The sequence below is a fragment of the Lepidochelys kempii genome, chromosome 2, assembly GCF_965140285.1.
Source record: "Lepidochelys kempii isolate rLepKem1 chromosome 2, rLepKem1.hap1, whole genome shotgun sequence".
Taxonomy (NCBI): domain Eukaryota; kingdom Metazoa; phylum Chordata; order Testudines; family Cheloniidae; genus Lepidochelys; species Lepidochelys kempii.
In genome coordinates, this window is record NC_136381.1 from 128,654,432 (window position 1) to 128,676,439 (window position 22,008).

Consider the following 22,008-nt stretch of genomic DNA (forward strand, 5'->3'; position numbering starts at 1 on the left):
ATGAAAGCTGTTCCATACCCCTAATCATTTTTGTTGTGGTTCTCTGCACCTTTTCCTGTTCTAATATATCTTTTTGAGATAGGGTGACCATGGATTTATATAGTGGCATTATCTTAACATTCTGTTAGCTTTTTTAAGTGCCACTGCACAGTGAACAGATATTTTCAGAGAACTATCGGCATTGACTCCAACATCTCTTTCTTGACTGGTGGGAGCTCATTTAGGCCCCATCACTTTTTTTGTGTAGTTGGGATTATGTTTTCCGATGCATATTACTTTGCATTTATCAACATTTAATTTAATTTGCTATTTTCTTACCCAGTCACCCAGTTTTGTGAGATCCCTTTGTAACTCTTCACAGTCAGCTTTATACTTAACTGTCTTGAATAATTTTGTATCCTCTACAGACTTTGCACCTGCACCATTAACCCCTCTTTCCAGATTATTTATCAATACTTGAATAGAACTAAACCAAGTACAGATTCTTGGGGAACCCCACTATTTATCTTTCTCCACTGTGAAAACTGACTGTTTATACTACCTTTTGTTTGTTATATTTTAACCAGTTACTAATCCATTAGAGGGCCTTCCCATGTTATGCCATGACTACTTACTTTGCTTAAGAGCCTTTGGTGCATGACCTTGTCCAAAGGCTTTCTGAAAGTCCAAGCACACTATAGACTAGGTCACCCTTGTGCAGATGTCTGTTGATCCCCTCAAACAAATTCTAATAGATTGACTCTTCCCCAACATATCATATTCATCTGTGTCTAATAATTCTGTTCTTTACTGTAGTTTCAACCAATGCGTATGATACTGAATTTAGGCTTAACAGTCTGTAGTTGCCAAGATCACCTCTGGAGCCTTTTTTTTAAAAAGCTGCATTACTTTAGCTATCCTCCAGTTATCTGGTACAGAGGCTGATTTAAGCAATAGGTTACACACCACAGTGAGTAGTTCTCCAATTTTATATTTGAGTTCCTTCAGAACCCTTGGGTGAATACCATCTTATCCTGGTGACTTATTACTGTTTAGTTTATAAATTTGTTTCAAAAGCTGTTCTACTGTCACTGGGACAGTTCCTCAGATTTATCACCTAAAAAGAATGGCTCAGGTGTGGGAATCTCCCTCACATCTTCAGCAATGAAGCCCGATGCAAAGAATTCATTTAAGTTCTCCACAATGGCCTTGTCTTCTTTCAGTGCTCCTTTAGTACTTTGATCACACGATGGCCCCGCTAATTGTTTGGCAGACTTCCTTCATGGCCTGGATCAATATTAAAAGCTTACGGCACCCTACATGATTGATCGATTCAGATTCAGGAAGTGTAATTGGGTTATATAGGGAATTGTTTGTTTTGATGGGTAGGTGAGGGACAGTTTATTTAAACTGATTTTACCTTTAAATTGTGTATGTTTTTTATACTGTATATGCACTTGGAGTGCAAGCCATTGTTTGTTTGTTTTGTTTTAAAGAAAGCAAGCAATAGATTCTGAGCACCTTGCAGGATCAGATACTGAAATTCCAAACTATAGGCAGGATCTGTCTGAGAGTGTGAGATCTTGGGGATACACATACTATGGTGATGAGCACAGTGTAAATGATAGATGGTTTTAGTTGAACTGCAAAGACGTTTTCAGTGGTAGAGATGTTAATGACATAGTAAGCTACCTACTGAATATAGAATTGTGTATGTTAGTAAATTAACTGATAATGAAATACAGAAGTTGACATAGTCACACTAACTGTTACTCTAGGGTTTCTGCCATTTGCCTCTTTCATCCCTATAAGAAAACTATTTTAAAATGTTCTAAAATTTTCCTTCAGAACCAACCAGTAGCATTGATCTGACATTGCAGCATCTCATTTCTAAATGAGACGATCAGTTCAGTCTAGTGCCAGCACAAAAATGTAATTCCATTGATCAGCTGGCAGGGAGATTTAGAATGAAGACTCTGTGTAGATAGTGGCACCTGTCCACCAGACATACAAGAGAACTAATCATCAGTGAAATGTACTTAGCTACCATCATGCTAGGGGCTTGCAATCCTGTTGGGTGGTTTCCAACCAAGGACTTTTAAATGATAATGTGTTTCTATAGGCTAGCTTTTCTTTCCTTTAGGAAAGAAAGAAGTCTGTGTGAAACAATATTCGTATTTTAAACTAGTGTCTTAGGAAATATTTTTTTTCTTTCTTTTTAAAGTGATGTCTGCCTGTCACAAAAGGATTTTCTAAAAAGTAAAAAAACTGATTAAATTGAGGTGATATGTATTCGTAGCTGTAGCTATGGAAAAGCAGAGTCCACTTCATCACAATACAGTCATTCACTCCAGGAATTAAAAGCACAATAAAAAAGGAAGCTTCAGAAATGTTCGACATATACCTTGTTTGAAGTTATAAATGTATAAATAGCTGAAAACCGTGCAGTTTCAACAGCAATTTAAAGTCTGGCGCTTTAGGGGTATTTCTTTTATCAAATGCAGATGACCTTTTAAAAACCCTATATACACAGATAACAATGAGGAGTGGAGAGTGTTGGTGATGGAAAATCAGTCACTTACAATAAAATACCCATGAGGGGGATGGAATATGTCTAAAAAGTAAAACATGACTGTCTATCTTTTTAAAATGTGTATCTGCTGAAAGTCTTGTCTTATTATTATATTGGAATTTTTGTCTGTGCAGCTGATAAAAAATGTTTAAACCTAAAATTCTGCATTAAACAGTTCCCTCATTTTTTTTGAGTTAATATATAATTTAGGTTCAAATTATTTTTTGTCCTAAGTGGACAGAGGAACATTGTTCTTCTGAATAAACACACACAACAACCCACCCACCCCTGTTCCCCACTAATGTTGCTGTTGGTTCATGTGTCTCACCCTAGAGTATTTTCCCAGGCTTGATTGTTTTCATGCCTCATTTTTTAGGAGGTTAAAGGAGGAGTCACTCCTCAGTGCAGGGCATTTTGTGCATCATACGCTCCCTGTTTTGCCCTTTGTCAGTTTTAAATATGCAGCCTCAATCCAGTTTCTGTGTCCTTAGGTTTGAGAATGACATCCATCTGAGAGAATGGGAGTGAGACCTGTCATGGTCAAGAGACTAATGGCTTGAACTTGCATGCTGATGAGCAAATCCTGTAGGTACTGTGCTACTCCAGCTCCCATTGACTTCAGGGAGCTTAGCTGTTTCCAGGATTAGGCCTGAAATTTTTGGAAAATTCAGAAAATGCTAGAAGAGAGAAGAGATGAGAATGGACAAGAAACAGGCGGGAGGCCCCACCCACAAATCCTGTTGATCCCCTCACCTCATCTCTTGCCCCTATGCTCCAAAGGCAGAAGATCAACAGAAGGTCAGAGGCATTTATATAGAAGCCCCATATGCTGCATGAGCTTACACTTCAGCAGCCAACTCCCCCACTCTGCCAGTGCAGCTGCTTGACCAAGACTCACCCTCAAAAGATTTTGCTTCATAGAAAGGGCTCTGTTGGAAAGGCAGTATGGACCCAGATTCCTATTACTTTTGCTTGGGTCATCTACACAGAGGCAGAGGAGTCAATTATGTGTTTATCAGCCTTGCCCTACTCAATGCCAAGGTTTCCACTCCTTGTCCCCAACCCAACTCTTTCCCTGAAGTTTTCTATCCCATGGACCTCCCCCTCCGATGGAAAGGCATAGTGATATTGTGAAAGTGGCTAATGCATGCACAAGGTCACAACCTCATGTGGATCTTGGGGTCATGATATTGTCCTTTCTTTACAATTATTTTCTGTGACTTCTAAGCCAGCCTTTCTCCACAATGACTGTTTTCTTTACTTCAGGGGTTCTCAAACTTCATTGCACCGTGACCGCATTCTGACAAAAAATATTACTACATGTCCCCTAAGCCTGCCTCAGACTTATTGCCATGGGTGGCAGGGTCAAAGTCAAAGTCCAAGCCCCACTGCCCCAGCCAGGGGAGCCAAAGCCCCAAGGACTTTAGCTCCAGTCAGAGGGCCTATAACCTGAGCCCCGTCGCCCAGGACTGAAGTCCTTGGGCTTCGGTTTTGGCCTTGGGTGGTGGGGCTTGGACTTCAACCCTGGGCAGTGGGGCTTGGTTTTTGGCTTTGGCCCTGGGCCCCAGCAAGTCTAAGAGAACCCTGGTGACTCCATTAAAATGGGGTCACAGTCCACAGTTTGACAACCGCTGCCCTACTTTAAACAATTTCCTGTCAAACGCTCCATATTAATGAGACTTCACGACTAGCAGTAGTGGCTGGATATAGAGCTCATCATTGTTGCTCCTCACATTGGCCAAAGAAAGCAAATAGAGAATTATACCAGTCACTCTGATATTTGCACCCCAGGGGCTAGCAGGGTGGATACAAAACAATGATTTTTTTGTTTGTTTGTTTAAATACGGGTTCATTTTTAAAAAATGCCCATTTAAAATTAAATTTGAAATTGACAATTTACGTTAAGGCCTAAAGTTATTATTATCTATTAAAATCCTTTAAATACAAAAAATAATATGAAGCAAGACATGTTTACTGTCAAGTTTTAAAGAAGGTCAAACCACTGAACTGATGGAAGTCATGGGGTAAGCACCCAAGTTGGAACCAAAGTGCTGAACCAGCTTTTGATAGCAGTAACCTCTTCTGCAGGTACAGAGAGAATCTTTTCTTTATTTCAGTTTATTCAGCTAGCTCAGTTCAATGATTAGTTCATTTCAAGTTAAGAAACCAATTGAGAGATGAAAATGCTGAAAAGCTCCTCTTCCAAACTATGAATAAAAAGTTAGATGAGATCTACTAGTTCTGAAAATTTGAAGGACATAGTGACCAGAAACAATCAGTTCAATTCACTAACTACAGATATTGCTTCCTTTGTTTAATAAATCAGTTTTAAATGTAATACATTTGATAAACTTTTTCTATTTATCCAGCACATTTAAGGTAATTTTAATTAATAATTATACTATTAATAAAAATGCTATTTTCATACATTTTCAATTGATTTCTATCCAAATAGAGTTTGACACCACATAATCAAAATGCATCATTCACCATTTTCTAACATAAAAATTAAATCTTAATACATTTAAGATAAACTATATAATTGCTTAAATAAAAGTATATACTGACACTAAATTTGAAGCTTCTTTTTGCTAGCCAGGAAGATACTGTGTAAGGGCTATATTTGCATATCAACAGGCTTTAAAAACAACAACAATAAGGAGTCTGGTGGCCACATTGGAGCACATTGAATAGAAAGAATAAGCTAAGTAAGAAATATGTGGAGATGAAACAGTTCAGGGCCTCCTTTCTTACACATTATTCACCAAACTTTCCAATGTAGGCATGCACTTTTGCATGTTTTCTTCTGAGGCAAATGCAATCCTGATGTAATTGCTTGTGCCATGTGTATTTTGAGGTTTATGTGTTTCCGTATGTACATAAGTGTGTGCTTCAGGAAATTTGGGTGCTTATGCTGAGTGCTTACAAAATATTTTAGGAAGAGGAAGAATACATATTGACTTGCTGTGAGAGGTTGATCAGGTCAAATCACTTCTATGTGCCTCACTTACTCCACATGTAAATTGACAATCACAATACTCATCAAACTCACAAAGGTGTTGAGAGTAATAAAATGTATACAGAGCTTTGAAAATACTCTATCGGAAGAATATAAAGGCTAAGCACTATTATTATTACTTAAGCAATCATGGTTGTAATCTAGTTAAGTTAGTAATAAAGGTTAAAATGATAACAGAAAGGAGATAAAGAACTATGCTGAATTTCACCAAAGCAAATTCTGACAGAATGAGACGAGCATTGAAGGAAATTGAGCAGAAGACATCAAAGTAAACTGGTAGTTTAAAAAAAAAGAGAGACAGCGAGAGAGAGAGAGAACATCTAGGGAGTTATAATTTATTTAAATATAGTATGAATTTAAGAAAATACGCTCATGACATTTTTATCACTTTCGAGGAAGCTAATAAAAGGAGCTGATGGTGTAAAGGTGGATGCCGTTTATTTGGAATTTAGGAAAGCATTTAATAAAATGAAAATGAATCTCTACTTTGGTGTAAGTAAATATGGTATCAGTATTGACCTGCATGAGTGGCTAAATGGATATGGCTGGATATTAATACAGAGGGAAAGCATTTAAGGAAGATATAGTTTGAATTGTGGAATGTCACACAGATCAGAACTAGAAGATGTTTTGTTCTCTGTAAATATCTATTGTTTAGAAGAAATATTGAACATTAAGGTAATTAAATTGTATGATGATGTAATGAGGTTGCCATCTCCTCTGTAGGTGCCCCTTGTATGTTGGAATGACCCTTAAAGACAAGGAGAGTATTTCAGGTCATCCTGGAAGGATAAGGAGCCAGACAAGTGAATAGTCCAACTGAGGGGAAAATAGACATGTTCTTAATATCCTTTTAAGTCAGTTCCTGATGGGTGCATCCTAATAGAGACCACTCAGTGGATCAGAAGTAATACTTATGCTAGCAAACTACAGGCAGATTAAGGAAAAATGGTGAAAGGACCACTAAGGAATGCAGAGTTGGAGGAATGCAAGGGGTTAAATGTGGAGTTGCTACTTGAGAAGAATTGGAGGACGTTTCAGGAATGATTACTTCTGGGGGAATTCTGAGCCAAAAATTTAAAATTTTTGTGCACAATATTTTAAAATTCTGCATATCTTATTTGTCAAAATAACACAATATAATCACACCAGTTTCAATTATTTTGGTAATTTATTTCAAAATACTTGTGAGGAACTATGTCTGTAACAATACAGAAAACAAAAAAGATTCAGGAAATGTTTTTTGACAAATAAATTCCTTAATAGGCATATTAATACTGAACTCTAAGTAATAATTCATTTAAGCTACAATTAAGAAACATATTTCCTGCACCCCTCAGAAGCAGTGAAAAAGGGTTGGGGGAATCAGGGATAATGGAGAAGCTGTGGGAGAGGGAAGTAATTGCTGGGCAGGAGCCTTGGAGTGAACCTGGAGGGTTGTTGAATGTGGGTGGGAGAAGAATGGAATGGGGGAGGGGGAGGGATTTTTAGGGAGTTGAGGAACCTCCCCCATGCAGAAAATGGTTGACCCCTAGTCTCCCCCATTCAGTCTGCCCCATCCCTATGTGTCCCTGCACCCCCATTTACCCACCTCTTCTCCCCCCTCTCCCCCATGTGGCCCTGCACCCATACTCCCATTCAGCCCCTCACTCAGTGCTGTCATCCCACTAGCTCTTGTGTCCACTCCCCAATTTTTCACTCCCACTAGCCCTTCTGAATCCCAATCAATGTGACCCCCGAGCAGCCCCATGTGACCCATGCTGCCCCCCCGCCCAGTACATTAGAAGCAAGAGGAAGACCAAGGACAGATCAGGCCCATTACTCAATGAGAGGGGAAAGACAATAACAGAAAATGCAGAAATGGCAGAGGTGCTTAATGGCTTATTTGTTTCAGTTTTCACCAAGAAAGTTGGTGGTGATTGGAAATCTAACATAGTGAATGCCAGTGAAAATGAGGTAGGATCAGAATCTAAAATAGGGAAAGAACAAGAAAAAAAAACCTTAGACAATTTAGATATCTTCAAACCACCAGGGCCCGATAAAATGCATCCTAGAATACTCAAGGTGCTGATTGACTGAGCCATTAGCAATTAGCTTTGAAAAGTCATGGAAGGTGGAAGGTCATGGAAGGTGGAAGACATTCTAGAAGACTGGAAAAGGGGAAATATAGTGCTCATCTATAAAAAGGGAAAAAAGGACAACCCGGGAAATTACAGATCAGTCAGCTTAAGTTCTGTACCAGGGAGGGATAGCTCAGTGGTTTGAGCATTGGACTGCCAAACCCAGGGTTGTGAGTTCATTCTTTGAGGGGGCCATTTAGGGATCATGGGCAAAAATTGGGGATTGGTCCTGCTTTGAGCAGGGGGTTGGACTAGATGACAAATAATTAAGAAATCAATTTGCAAACACTTAGAAGATAATGCAGTGGTAAGTAACACTCAGCATGGATTTGTAAAGAACAAATCGTGTCAAACCAACCTGATAGCTTTTTTTGACAGGGTAACAAGCCTTGTGGATCAGGGTGAAGCAGTAGATGTTGTATACCTTGACTTTAGTAAAGCTTTTGTTACTGTCTCGCATAACCTTCTCATGAACAAACAAGGGAAATGCAACTTTCATGGAGCTACTATAAGGTGGGTGCATAAATGGTTAGAAAATCATTCCAAGAGAGTAGTTATCAGTGGTTCACAGTTAAGCTGGAAGGGCATAATGAGGGGGGGTCCCGCAGGGATTGGTTCTGGGTCTGGTTCTGTTCAATATCTTCATCAATGATTTAGATAATGGCATAGAGAGTACACTTATAAAGTTTGTGGATGATACCAAGCTGGGAGGGGTTGTAAATGCATTGAAGGATAGGATTAAAATTCAAAATAATCTGTACAAACTGGAGAAATGGTCTGAAGTAAATAGGATCAAATTCAATAAGGACAAATGCAAAGTACTCCACTTAGGAAGGAACAATCAGTTGCACACATACAAAATGGGAAATGACTACCTAAGAAGGAGTACTGTGGAAAGGGATCTGGGAGTAATAGTGGATCACAGCCTAAATATGAGTCAACTGTGTAACGCTATTGCAAAAAAAGCAAACATCATTCTGGGATGTATTAGCAGGAATATTCTAAGCAAGACATGAGAAGTAATTCTTCCGCTCTACTCTGTGCTGATTAGGCCTCAACTGGAGTATTGTGTCCATTTCTGGATGCTAAATTTCAGGAAGTATGTGAACAAGTTGGAGAAAGTCCAAAGAAGAACAACAAAAATGATTAAAGGTCTAGAAAAGATGACCTATGAGGGAAGTTTGAAAAAAAAATTGGGTTTGTTTAGTCTGGAGAAGAGAAGACTGAGAGGGGACATAACAGTTTTCAAATACATAAAAGGTTGTTACAAGGAGGAGGAAGAAGAATTGTTGTTCTTAACCTCTGAGGATAGGACAAGAAGCAATGGGCTTACATTGCAGCAAGGGCTGTTTAGGTTGGACATCAGGTAAAACTTCCTTACTGTCAGAGGGGTTAAGCACTGGAATAAGTTGCCTAGGGAGGTTGTGGAATCTCCATCATTAGGGATTTTTAAGAGCAGGTTGGACAAACACCTGTCAGGGACGGTCTAGATAATACTTAATCCTGCCTTGAGTGCAGGGGACTGAATGAGACACTCTGAAGATCCCTTCCGGTTCTATGATTCTATATCCCAGGCCTCCTCACCCGGCTCCAGAGCCAGGGCATTATGAGAAGGCAGCCTTTCCCCCCTCTCTCCATGGCTGGCTGCTCTGGCCCTTTGCCAACTTCCCTGTCTGCTGGTGCACAACAGCCCCTCGTGGGCAAAAGGTGTAATTTAATTTGAGGGGGTGGGGTGGGGGTGGGGGGAATCTGCAAAGTACATGAATTCTGTGCATGAGCAATGGCACAGAATACTCCCATGGAGTATGCGTTTGCAGCCTTTCCTTTCTGCCAACCCAAATGGTGATTTTTTTTCATAGATGAATAATTTCTAGAATGCACTGGGTACTAAAACTAACGGGGCCAAAAGTGCCATTTACACTCTCCTGATGGCTTGTGGTACACCTGTCATGCTACCAACTACCCAAAAAGGCTTTTCTGTAACATGACACCTACATGATCCATAAGCAAGGATACTATAGGTAATGAAAGCCATAGAAATGCCAGTAATTATAACTGAAGAGGGACAATTACATTACAGTTGGAAAACAAAGTAAGTGGGAACAGAGGTGGGAAACAAAGAAAAAGAGCGAAACAGTTCCGGTGGCATTTAGTTGAAAATAAGAATAATGACTATCGATTATGGTGGTTAAATTTTAAGAATAAGGCTTGGCAGTGGCCTTAAGGAAAAAAAAACTCAAGTGGCCTTATATAAGTTGGAGAAAATGAGAGAGAGAGTAGTTTAGAGAGGTTATGTTTAGAATAGTGTACACAGTTTTGGTCCCTGGGGTGCAGCCTGGAACTGGGATACTGCTGAGTACTCTGGCTTACCAACCTGGGCTCCATCTCACACTATGATGTTGTGACAAACTGTAAACCTCTCCAGCTACTGCACTTACACAGATATCCACAGACAGGGACACTCCCAGCTGATTTATAGGAATGCTTTTGCCAGCCACTCATGAAGTAACAATAGAGAGGCTCCAGCCAATTTCCCCAGCTCCCCAGCCTAGGACCCCAGAGCTGTACCATCTTGCCCTGGTCAGAAGCCTGACCAGTGTAAGTTTATTACTGAGTACCCCACTTCTACAAAGGAAAGGGGACATGCACCAGCCCTTGCAACTTGAGTACATTTCCCAAGCACTTCAACCAAAATGCACTGTTTTAGGTAAAATACAAAAGAGATGTATTAATTACAGAAAGATAGATTTTAAGTGATTGTAAGTAATAAGCGCACAGGTCAAAGTTGGTTACCTAAGAAATACCTAAAATCACAGTCTGAGTTCTATAAACTAGACAGGATTTGAATCAAGCAGTGTCTCACCCTGAGAGATAATACAAGCAGGTTACAGATCTTATGAATAGCTTATTAATAGTTTTATATTATTGCTGTAGCAATTATTCAGATGCTCAGCCAAATCAGAGAAAACTGTCACAGCTTCCGGATACAAATCTCTGATGCAGTCCAGATCTTCTCTCAGAGATTTTATAAGATGTACAAAAGGAACAAAATTGTGATCACTTCCACCCGACTGAATCACCTCAATGTCTGGAAGATTACAACTTCTTAGCTCACCAGTTAGATGCTGAAGAGTAAGCAAATTATGATGCTAAGGTTGCCACCTCTCTCCATCCAAATCAGTCCGTACTCAGCAATGTCTGTGTCATGATGTACTCCTTGCTCTCTCACCAGCTTCTGCAATCTCATGATCCAAGAATCCCCAGCATCCATATGTTGGCAACAGCACATATTTCTTTTCCCTCAGCAGTCAAGGTACCTGCATTGTCAGGTCCAACCTCTGGGCTGTGTGTCTTTGGAAACACCACATTAATCTGTGCTGAAATCAGGAAGTTGCCACTTCTTTCTCCTCCCACTCCTTTCCAAACCCCTGAGGGACCAGTAAAATGCAGATTTTCTCAAAGAATCCATCCAAGGCTTACTGACCACACATCTTCATTTCCTGACCCCTCTGCAGCTAGAACACCTCTTGCCATCCCTCTCCTCCTAGCCACACCATTCCCACCACCTAGCTTGAGTAGACATATTCACATTAACTCAGTGAAAGCTAATGCACTACAAATACGAGGGTAGCCTTGGTATCATGGGCAGTGGTGAGCAATGGCATAGGATAGCTGCCCCAAGAATGTACCCATGCCACTATAATAACAGTCCTTGCCTTAAAGCATTCATAGCCTAAATCAATTGGTGGTTCTGTACAAGGTTTGCACATGGATTGGGGTGCACTGACAGAGTTGTGGGCTGTAGGAAGTCTGGTGTATGTTGGTAGAGCTGGTGCTGCCATGCCATTATAACTGGTTTCCAGAATGTTTGTGAACGCAAAATTGACTTAAGATAGAGAGGTACATTTTTTGCCCAGCCCTTAACAATTTATATTTTACAGTGATTCTATCTGGAAACAAAGAAAACCTTGTTTTCGGTGAGCCTCCAGCAATAGCCAAAAGAGCTAAGAAGCATTGATGTTAATGAAGTTTTGCATTCATTTAAAAAGAAAAGGACTTAATGATGTTTATACATAATGCAAATTGTATAATAAGCTGTATGAAGTCTAATGTTGTTTTAATGGTTATTTGGTTAATACCTAAGCTCCTTTATAAAGTCATATTTAAGCTATCTAATAAAAAAAATGTTGCTTATTGTTGGCACAAAGGTCTCCTGAAACTGTTGCTTAATTACCTCTTTGATTGTTGTCCTTATTGAAAAGCCTGTGTAGATTAATATTTTTTTCTTTCCTGTGTTTATGGAGTTTCCAGTGCAGTGAAAGAAAGGGCTGCTTTGGGTTTCAGCACATTAAGCTTCCTAATTCACCTTAGACCAATTTATGCTGAGTGGGGGTATGCTCTTGAAACCTGGTCAACTCTTTTCAAAATGCATATAGTGGACAATTCTCAATTATACCCCATAAGAGTTTGCAGCTCCAGAAACTAACAAGCCAGCAAAAAGAAACATTCCAATCTTGAAACATATAAACTATGCAATAATGAGTATAAGGAAACTTAAATTCCTAGTCATAAGTAGCATCCTCCCCCCTCCATACTGTGCTGAGATCCTTAAGGAAGGAAGAGAAAGGCAGTGGACAGTTCCAACTTGGGTATGGGTCAGGCCAAAGGATGTACATCACTTTACCCAATAGCTATGTGAAGAACACCTAAGAGAGTTGATATAGCTTGAGATTGCTTTACATTTACCATTGAAACCCCTCTGCCATGGGAAGCCTGTTTAAGAGGTTGTGCAGCAGCCCTGTTCATGGTTGGGGTTATCCTAGCTTCTAGAGAGTGGGAAAGGGAAACTGGGCTTCAGAGCCAATGAGAAGACCAAGTGACTATGTGGATGGTTCTTGCCTCTTATAGATCAGCAGGGTTTGTGGGTCTGCCCTGCAGCTCAGTCCATGGCAAACACAGCTATCCTGCCAGAACAATGTTGGAGAAACTCCATGAAGAAAACCTCACAGTTGTGTCCTTTTCTATTGGCTTGAACCATTATCAGGTACAGGTTACATACATATTTCACACGGATCTACTTCTGATCTTCTGCAGTTTTAAAAGGAGAACTTACCCTAATATTTTACTTTTTGCACTAAACAATGGAAGGAAAATTAAGCATTCACCTGATAACTCACAACTGCTACTTGGTGCATAGTATCAAATTAATCTCTAGGTCCCACTGGCTCTGCCAGAAAGGGTATGGCCTCTGCCAGAGTAGAAATTGTGGCAGCACAAGGCAGCTGCATCTTCCCCGTCTGCTAGGTGGCCTTGACCTGGGGAGGGGCATGGCCAGGGTGGCACTGATTTCACACACTCATGATGAAGCCTCTGTTGCTCCTATGAAGTTCAATGCCTAAAACAGCAAGGAGTCATCAGCAACAGACGTCATGCTGGAGAGCAGTAGTTAACAATGGGTTTACCGAGTCTGAGATTAATTGTCATATGGACCTTATGGGGTTTGTTCAAATTTTCTCCCCTCTCTCCCGAATAACTTGAGTGGATTTACACCAGAGATAAATTTGGCACAGTGAGACTAATAAATCCAAACTGAAATCAGCTAATCTAACCTTGGCTGTGCAGTGCAGAGTGGAGTGTTTGTGTTTGTCTGTTCTGAGCAAGTAAGAGGATTTCAAAGCTTTTCTTACCTTGCAACCAATATGCAGTTGCTGTACTTTCTTTTAACTTTGTTCTCTTGTCATCTTTCCCAGTCCCACAAAATTGCTCTTTCAGATATGCATTCTTCTTCTCTGTTTCTCACCTCTTTTAAATAACATGCTATAGCACAGGACTTGCAAGCTGTGACAACATAAATGAGTGAGATTTCAGTAGATTAAGGGTATGTCTTCACTACCTGCCGGATCGGCGGGCAGTGATAGATCCAGTGGGGATTGATTTATCGCGTCTAGACTAGAAGCAATAAATCAACCCCTGAGCGCTCTCCTGTCGACTCCTGTACCCAGCACCATGAGAGGCGCAGGCAGAGTCGATGGGGGAGCGGCAGCAGTCTACACGCTGCAGTGAAGACACCAAGGTAAGTCGATCTAAGTATGTCGACTTCAGCTACGTTATTCATGTAGCTGAAATTGCATAACTTAGATCAATCCCCCACCGCAGTGTAGACCAGGACTAAGAGTGAGACTGTAAGTATCTCATTGAAACACAGTGCAAAATCCTTCATCAGACAAGAGAGTTACTTTAAAAACTACCTTCAGAATAAGTCAAAATAAGTGAGTCTCATTACAAATGAATGAAATTTGGCACCAAGCTGCTTCACTTAAAACTCAGCAGTTAGGGAAAAGATTGTGCAGGATAAATACTCTAAAAAGAGAAAACGGAAAGGAGAAATGGTTTTGCCACATCTGTTGTAGATCTTGTCTTCTAGGCTGGTACAAAGGGAAATTAACTGACAAGTTTTAATACCTTATGTTTTGAGATGTAGGGGAAATAACTGTTCTTCAATACCATAGTTATTAGAATTAGGGTCTGCTTTTGTATTTTATAAGTAAGCCTTCCTGTAGGAGTTAATTGCAAGGAGAGTACTACTATACTACAGGGTGTTCAGAAAAGAGATGAATGAAAAAAAAAGGGTTTGATCTTTTTTAACATCTGAATATCAGTGTCTAGGGCAAAGAATTACAGTATAAGTGAGAACACTTCCTCCAATATATGATTTAACTATAATTAAATAGAAAGAAGCTAAAAAATAAAGATGGAGTTAAACATTCCATCTGAAACTACTGTTCCAAACTGGAGAAAATTCAGGACATTTTCTAGATTTGAATTTTATATCTAGGTCTCATTGTTGGTGTACATGCTCCTGAAAATATACACAGTATAGAGTGATACAATTGCAAGTTATAGGAATTAAAAACACATTTGGGAAGGTAGAACTGAATAGTCTGTATTATTTGGTGAAAACTACTGAGGAAAAAAGTGAGATTTGTTTTATACAGGGAAGTTTCCTATATATTACTGGGCAGTAAAACAAGATGAAAATGGGCTTGAAATGAATAGAAGTTTAATGTAAGAATTTAGTTGATAGATTTTACTTGTAGTACAGTTCTAATCTGAAAAGTGACTACATACATTCTTATTATTTGTATCTTGATACTCTGAATTTTAGGTTAACTAAAATTCAGATAATGACCTTGGAACCTGTAATTTGAATAGAAACAAATTGTATTAATCCTTACATCAGAATACTTGCCATTATTATTAGCTATTCCAGTATTCCAAATTTTCTTGCATGTGAAAATGGCACCTTCTTAATCAATCTGCTCCTTATGTTATTCAGAATAGTATCTTCTGTCTTTTCTGATGGAAGTAGGTTTCAAACTTTTTACTTTTGTTAGTACTACAGCAAGAATTCAACTTTCAGATTCCATGTGGAGCTTGGAGGGCTGGCAATTAAGGAAGAAAAATCTTTTTACTTATATAGTGAGCAGATTTGATTTGGAATCATTGAAAGGCAATTAAGGTGTAAACCTCCAGTGTAATTTTCAAGTCACTTTTCAAATTAGAACTGCACCGGTGTAAATTTGAAGTAACTCTACAGACTTTAATGAAGATACTGCAGAACTCTGGAGGTATAACTGACAGGAAATTGCTCAAGAGACTTATCAGTCTATCAACTTTACATATCTGTCTTTTCCATGAAGGGGCTGGGGGGAACAAGTCTGAGTTAGCTTTATTTTATGTAACTCAATTACATTTTCTAGCTGTTGTGTATCTTTCCCTATTGCACTGCTAATAATGTTTCTATAAAAGCCATACACCTAATAGGCTTATTGCTTCATCTTTTTCCAAACATTGTCCAGTATTTATGACACTGCATTCATTTTAATAATACTGCCTTACAGTAGTAAGTGATAGTGCTCTGGTTAATGTGTTTTCAGGTAAACAAAGTATTTTAATCTCAGTCTAGATTAATAACTAAATGCACAGGGCTGTGACATATGGTAATTGCAGTTGCTGTACAGTGAGTCAAACCCATTGGGAAAAAATACAGGAGATATTCTGTTTTTTGTCTAGTAAGATAAAGTATACAGTGGTGACCACTGAAAAGTGAAGTGCTCCTGTGGGAGGTAGAAACAAGTAATTCATTGGTTTGCAAAATATCAGGTGTGGAGATTGAAACAAAACCACATCTTCACAGCTGATTGTTTTGTGAGACAAAATTGTTAAGTGAAACAGATGTCTCTTCCTTTCTCAGCTTGGCTGTCATGAAACATAGACGCCCATTAGCCAAAAGAGCTATGTGAAATGTTTTACACTTAAAGTAGTATACAGGAAAACTCCACTAGCTTATTTTTTGCCAACTTCCCTGCTAGTCAGGAAAAGACAAATTTCATTTCACTTGGGACAATATCTTTTAAATTTTCATAGAACTATTTAAAATAATTCAGTTTTGGGGGTTTTTCCCCCAAAACGTCATTTATAATGGACATTTCTGATATTAGCACTATAGGTTGCCATCTTACTGAACAGAGGTTTTGGTTTTGTTTTTGATTTGCAACAATGCTATGTGTGTGAAGTCAGTGCCAGAGGACCTGCTTTTGATCTTACAACAGAGTAAGGCTGTAGCACCTTGCAGAAGTTATTTCATTTCTGACCCACAGAAAGGAAAGGTGGCAGTGCTTACAGAATGAGCTAGAATATAGTCTACCTCCTCACCTCACTTCTGTGTGTTTTACTGCTTTACTCCTCTAGTTGCCACCTGTAGTCTGACCTACAGACCGTGAAGCTTCAGGGGAGAGTGAACACACTACTGTAATGTGTGCTTGGTGTTGGAGTAGGATTGGGTGCCAGCATAGTGCCCCTGCAGTGTCTGTGACACCATGGTGATAGGTCCTCCCTGTGAGTTCTTCTGAAGTCTTTATGTATTAAGTGTGGGAACTACAGCCTCTTTCTAAATATTCTGCTCTGCAGTAGGGCAGCCAGCCACCCCCAAAGCATTCATAGGTGTGTCCTCAAAGTCCTTTATTTAACTACTTCTGGTTCATTTGGGTGCAGTAGAGGAAGACACTCTTCGTTGACTAAATGTTGTGGCTTTTCCCAAATATCGTTACATTTTCATCAGCAGTTTATTAAGTACTTTTTATACATATGTAGCAGCTAAGAGACCTTTTGAAATATGACAAATCTCAGAAACTCAGCATAGGTTTGTGATCCTTTTGGAGAAACAGAGTTCCATTTTAAATTCATGACAAACTAATTTGAAGTACTGTTGTGACTATTATGAACAGCCCTACTATAAAGTAATGGGAAACCCTATATCTATCTCCATTCTGTATTGCCTTTATCCAGAGTGTCTAGCTATCCTATACTCATTCTATGAAAAATAGGGACAGTCCAAATTCCCAACCTTTTTCGGGAGGGCGGGAGGGCTTGGAAACATTTCAGGATTCACCCCGGTAAATATGTCATGTAAGTAATGTAATTATCTGCCAACAATGGATCCATGAGTTTATACAGTGTATCTTGTGAAAATGAAGGAAACAGATTCTCCAAATTATTATGCAATTAATTGAACAGTTGTTTAAGGTAATTCTGAACAAAATAAGAAACAACTCAAACTTTCCTTCATCCCTCAGACTGGAATTATCTTTTGAGGTTTTAAAAAAAATGGTTAATACCATTCTTTCCTCCTTACAGTTTTTTATCACCTTTATTTTCTATTTGCTGGTTGGGTAAAAATGAAGAAAAGAAGAAATCCCAGGAGAGGTTATTTTTGAGAGCTATGTACCCCAATTTGCAAATGAAAGAGGGTCTAAAGTTCTGATAAGTGATTCTTTGAGCCCAACTTAAACCCTTTAAGTGTTTCAAAGTCCTCCTATCACTAATGCATATGTTTGTTGTTGAATACAACATAGCTCCTCAGACCACCTTAGGGTGATATACGCATGCCAGAAAACAGTTACTTATGCTTTATGTCTGTGGTTCTTCATGTGTTATTTTTGCCTACCTGCAAATGTGAGTTGTGCTCCCAGCACCCCTGAGCTTGGGGAGACTTCTAGAAAATGAGTGCCTATTGGGACCGTGGAAGCACCCCTTAGTGACACTGAACATTTGGAGTGAACCTTATAAACCTCTGTTTCTTATGATAAACCCCAGAATCCTGTGTGAGCACAGCTCTAGGTGGGATATTTGAATATGCTGTAGCTCATAGGCTAGAAAAGTAACTGAAGGGAGCTGCTTTATGGACCCACACTCTGACTCTGATTTTGAAAAGTGGATTTTACCTCAGCAAACGTGACTTCCTTCATCTGCATAGAGCTTTATTACTCTGATTTAATGCAGGTGAAGCGAATTCATTCTGCAAGTGCAACTCCCATTAAAGTTGTTAGAAATTTCACATGCAGATCAAGGGCAGATATATCTCTTCATCTCTACAATAATTTGGTAAAAGAAAAGGGCTACTTTAAATTAGCCTGTCACCACTGCATGTTTTTTATAACCACTCAGTGACCTGAACAGATAAATATTTCAGGAATGGCATGTTGACTTTGCTATGGTATTAAGAAAGTGGGACAATCTGTGACTACATGCAGTAATTTAATATTTAAGGTGACAATATTATTGACTCAGAACTTTGCAATTAGAAATGTATTAGAATGAAGTGTAAATATATTTTAAATACTGTAGATATATAGATATGCACAGATAATATATCACATACACAGAATTCTACATTTAATCCATGAAACTGTCAAAGGCTTCTAAAAATGAGCTCCTTGCAACTATGAGTGGAGCTTTGTCTGGCCAGTTGGGGGAAAAGAGGTTGTAGCCCCTTAAAAGATTTCCCCCTCCCTTAGGAGTGATATCACTTGAGATGGGGGTTGACCAGAAGAGGCTCAGGTAGGTCATTGGGCCCCTGAACACTTAGGGGATAGGAAAGGTGTATATATACACCTGTCACTCCAGTCAGAACCCTTTTTCTCCCTGGATCAGCATAGAACCAGTTTTTTTGGTTTGCCGAGGGAATTGCACTACTCACCTTTTTGGGACTGAGACGGAATTTTTCCCTCAAAGCTAGGGCAGGTGTGAATTTTTTCACCTACTCCACAGCAGCTCCAGGATCTGATGGGGTAGGGTCAGGAGATATTATTCAAGATGTCACAACTTAGCAGGTAGTAATTGTCAAGTGGAAGTATTTGTTCCAGAGGGTGGTCTAGTTTCCTGATAAACCAGAATTGGAAGTGTGTTTAGGGAAGTGTAACAGGGTACCTGGCCCCTTAAATGAAATTGGGCCAACTTCTCCTGTTGCAGTCCTACTGCACCCTAGTTTGGTGTCATGGGGAGGGAGGGGCTGCCTCTGGGAGTTATAAATGACAAGTGGTCCAAAGGCAACAGAGTTTGGAATCCAGAATTCAGAGGACAAGAGAGCTCAGAGGAAAGGCAGAGATAGGCTCAGAGCTTCAGGAAGGGGATGCCCCTGAAGAAGGGAGCCATGAAAGTTTCCTAGTGAGCAGCAAACCAGATCAGGCTAGTGAAAACAGGAGGCAGCTGAGAGGGGTCCACCTACAAACTTCCCCAGGACACAGTGCCACAGTCAGAGAGGGATGAAGGCTGAGAGCAATAGAAGGAGATGCCTGCTGGCTCTCTGAGCCGGAGGGCTGAAGTCTGGGGAATGATGGAGGAATGAGTAGAACCATAGGGAAACAGCTAAAGTGTGAGGTGTGGTAAGAGAAGTCAAAACTGCACTGGGGAGCTGGGGCACAGTGAGAAGAGCCAGAGCTGTATTTGGTGTATTGTAGGGACTGGAAAGAGTGAATGTACTATTTGGACTGGGGAATTTTGAATTATGAAGTGGGACTTTTGTTATAAACTAACCCCACAAAAGATCCATTTATATGTAGAAGCATGTCTGGAGTTATTGGGGACTCTATAAGAAAAGGGGATATTGAGGCAGGCACACTTTTTGTGCTGTGGCCTGCCATAGGAGGGAACCTCAGGCAGGGCCACCATAGCATAGGAGAAGGTATGCCCTAATGAAGCTAAGGAAGGGGTTGACTCCTATATCTGGTACAGCAGGGAGACAGCTCCTTTTCCCCAGCCCCAGAACTCTCATATGACAGGAGGGTGGTGGGGTCTCAGCAGGGAGAGCTGATAGTATCTCTCAAATTGGTGGAAACGTTTCGTGAAGGAATGGTAACGTGTTGTACAAGTTATTGCTGGATAGTTCCGAGGTGCATTAATAAAGCTGTGGCCTAATGTAACCACATCCTTTGTACCTTGTGTTTCTTCCTGCATGGTTGAGACCATGTACCCCAGATGTTTGCAGGCACATTTGTTTTCATGCCAAAAAATACTTCAAAAGGAAAGTTACTTTTTGGTAATTCAATATATCTCAGTCTCTTCTTCTCCCTTCCCATGATAGAGCACCAGCTGTTGTGTGTATCATGACTCTGCCCCTCCTAGGAAGCACACAGCTGAAGGAACTGTCAGAGAGATTTCCTTTTTGTCCTTGGGTATGTCTAGGAGAAAACCAGTGAAGAAAATTAGAAAGCAAGGAAGAAGTGGAAGAGAGAGAGCCTGAGGAGAGGTTGAGACTTCCAAGTTGTAGGGGGCAAAGAAACTGGAGGGGGAAAGAAGAGGACTAGATCTTACATAGAAGAGACTCCCCTTACAATTTCTTTCCTTGCTTTCTTCCTGTTAGATGTAACCAGCTGTCCCTGACTGTCTTCCTTGTTTTTAGAAAAAGGAAGATGTATGACAAACATGTTTTGTTTTGTGTTCACTGTTTATTTTAATTTTTAGCTCAAGCAAAATTTAATCTGTAATTCTTTGCTCCATGCTTACGCTTACTGTTAGTTATTGTTGAATCAAGAGAGAATGGGAAAATTACTCTAATCAAAGTTCAGTAACTTTTAATCAGTTTTCTAAGTTTCTCAGTTTCTAAGCTGATAATGGCTTTGGTCCTAGATCCTGCATGAGTTCCTTCCCTTCTCCAGGCTCTGCTCATTATGAGTGTGTGGGAAAGATTCAGCTTCTGAAAATTTACCACAGCAAGAGGAATTAATCCTCAGACCTTTACTTCATCCCTCTGTTCCATTGAACTCATTTGGTTTCTGCAGAGACACCTGGGTATTGCTACATCAGAGCAGACCAGTAGTCCATCTAGTCTAGAATTTTGCCTCTGATATTGGCCTGAAATAGATGCTTTAGAGGAGAGTATGAAAGCAACATAGTGTACCAGGAAAACAAATGTAATAACTGGATACCATGGGGGAATATTTATACCTGATCTACGTGTGTGATCCGTTTATTCCCTAAGCATGAACATCTTTTTGTTATCCTAGCTTGTAGGATTGAAGATGGTATTCTGATAAGTAGTCAATGCTACTTTAATATCGCTATGCTGTTTCCCCTAATTATAGTTAAAACATGAGGGGAAAGCCCAAAGTGCTGCACTAGTTTTATTTCATGTGTGAAACTTTTTGGATCATTCTAATATTCTTGCAGCCTGACCTCCTTTTTTTTTTTTTTTTTTTTTTTTTTGGTGAACTTTGATTTTGCGGCTACAATGTTGTGCCTATAAATAAATGTTGCAAAAAATTTGATGGTGCAAATAAGTGTGGACACATTTTATAGTGCTTAGATGCCCAGCTGTTTGCACCTAGAAATGAATGTTATTGTTGTTAACTATTATGTATAGTGTCATTAAATGCACAAATAAGTTAGTGAGGCACGTAACTGCCTGCTTACAGTGATCATAAATTTTGCCAATGGTTGTTTGAACTCACTAAATGGGCTTAAAGAGTTGGTGGTGGTTGTTCCCCCCCCCCCCCAAAAAAAAAAATCCATGCTCAACAGCATGGCCACAAAATCAGAAACAGATTAGAGGTGCTTAAAAAAAAATATCGGGGCCTTTATCAGACATGACACATCTGCAAAATTTAAAAACATTTTAAAATATACATTTCAGGGTGAAAATAAATTGAATTATTTAATTCTACAAATCAGACATAACAGACTCAATGAGAAAGCAGGGAATTGTGTAACAGGAAGCGGGGAGGTGGTGTTGAGTGTAACACTCTGGCTTAGCCAATTGCATTTCAGTACAGTATAAAATAGCAAAAACATTTTGCATTAGGGCTCTTCCAGTGTTAGAAGTCATTTGTAAAGAAAGATATCTGATAACCTGATTTAAATCAATACTGATTGCTTAATGAATCTGATGCTTTTTGGTTTAGCCTGATAAAACTATCTGATGGGCATAAAAGTGATAATGAGTTACACTGAAATGTACTCCAGTTTAGGAGAAGGAAACATAA

General features: G+C 39.6%; 1 protein-coding gene across 3 annotated transcripts in view; it reads left to right on the forward strand.

The window, feature by feature from the left end:
- Positions 1–22,008, forward strand: part of CDH10 (cadherin 10) — a 146,391-nt gene that overhangs the window by 68,451 nt on the left and 55,932 nt on the right. The gene's annotated exons all lie outside the window — the stretch shown is intronic.